Source organism: Lepidothrix coronata, unplaced genomic scaffold (assembly GCF_001604755.1).
Source record: "Lepidothrix coronata isolate B3197 unplaced genomic scaffold, Lepidothrix_coronata-1.0 Scaffold378, whole genome shotgun sequence".
Lineage (NCBI taxonomy): Eukaryota > Metazoa > Chordata > Aves > Passeriformes > Pipridae > Lepidothrix > Lepidothrix coronata.
This window is the reverse complement of record NW_016690558.1, coordinates 91,401-93,085: the sequence shown is the minus strand read 5'-3', so window position 1 is coordinate 93,085 and position 1,685 is coordinate 91,401. Positions and strand designations below refer to the sequence as shown.

The window sequence follows — 1,685 nt, the reverse complement described above, 5'->3', positions numbered from 1 at the left end:
TCTTTAACAAAACTAATATTAATTGTAAAATTACTTCTTCAAAGTATTAAAATATATGCTCTGTTAGAAATCTATACATTTTTTAAAGTCTTTTTTTTTAATAAATCAGTTGTAGTAGTTTCTCTTACTGTAAAGTTCTGTGAAAACATCAAAACTAACAACAGAAAGAACTGAACTACTTTTAATAACTCACATAGTTTGATTATTTAACTTACAGTTAGAATTAAAAATTTGAGAGTTTTTTTTACAACATCTCAAAATTTACTTATTGTCTTTCAGATAGCATTTTCCAGCTGACCATTTGGTCAGGTCTGAATGCTTAGGTCTGAACCTAGCAGTACCACTTGTGAAACATGAAATATAAACTGAAATTATCTAAGATTAAATTAAGCCTTTGATATTTTAAATTATGTTGATTATAGGGATGTCAGCTTTTTACAAGCAGATAGAATATTAAAATGTGTGACATCTATTAGACTTTTATTCTTTATACTTTAAATTATGTTTAGCTATACTGCTCATAGAAAGAATGTCATGGTTACTTTGAGTCATTTAAGATAAAGTGTTACAGACCAAGTTGAATGGTAGGTTTGTTCTAAACTGAACCAGTACAGTCATTGCTTAAGGCAGAGGAAATGCTTTAGGTTGATGATTGCTTCTGATTACTTGATTTCTTTCAAGATAGCTACAGAGACTAATGTTAGTTTGTAAGTAATAAGAATAAAGGAGTGTTTGAACAGAAAAAGTATTAGGACGTGTTTTATATGGTGGTGTTCTTTATGTTTGGGTTTTATTAATAAGGAGAGAATAACGTGTTTCTTCACACTTGATTTACTGTTATTTTTAAACAGTGTTAATTCACTGGAATGCTGAACTGGTTTATAAGTTGAAACACAGCAAGCATCCACTGAAAAATTTAGCTAGTGTATGTAATCTAACTTCCCTCCCTATTCAATAGCTAAATGGCAACATAGTCACATCCAGATATTTCCTGTCTATATCAGTTTTTATTTAAAAATGAACAGATATTATGTGTATTAATATATTTCTTTTTAAAGTAATAAACCTATGGCTTTTTTCTTCTGATTTTGTTGAAGTATAGTATGCTTTTTGTACTGTTTGTCCATATGTTGTTTTCTTTGTGTTCGTTGTGTTAGTCATGATATAGTCCAGCAGTTTTGTGGAAGTTTTAACATTAGGTTGGTGCAGTATGTGTAATAGCAATTTAAAGTGAATATATTGACTGATTTGATAAATTAGGACTTGTAATTATGAGAGTTTCACAACTGTTTTTGTTGTAGTTTCGTAAAAAGTTTGCTTGAAGGGATCTGTGTAAGCACAGAAGTCAGTAGTATTCCTTGAGTTTTTCGAAGACCATGTAGTGACCCAAAAGTTCAGATATGTTTTCTTTGTGTGTTTGTTGTCTGGCATATGGTTATTTTTAAAGTTTTTGTGCATATGCACGTAGGGGGTCAAGAGTGGCAGCTTTGAAAAGAAAGTTCAGCTGAGTAGTCCCCTTGCTGCTGGTTGTTGAAAAGGCTGGCTTTCCTACTACAGACTTTCCAAGGGAAAACTTTTTTTGTGTTTTTTTTTTTTTTTGTGTGTTGTTTTGTTGTTGTTTGTTTTTTTTTTTACGCTTGCGTTTGTGTTAACTGCCTTTAGCTATCCAGCATGTTGGCTTCTTG

The 1,685-nt window shown here is 30.9% G+C and overlaps 1 protein-coding gene across 1 annotated transcript in view; it reads left to right on the top strand.

The window, feature by feature from the left end:
• IRS2 (insulin receptor substrate 2) overlaps positions 1-1,685 on the top strand; it is a 27,643-nt gene that overhangs the window by 7,969 nt on the left and 17,989 nt on the right. The gene's annotated exons all lie outside the window — the stretch shown is intronic.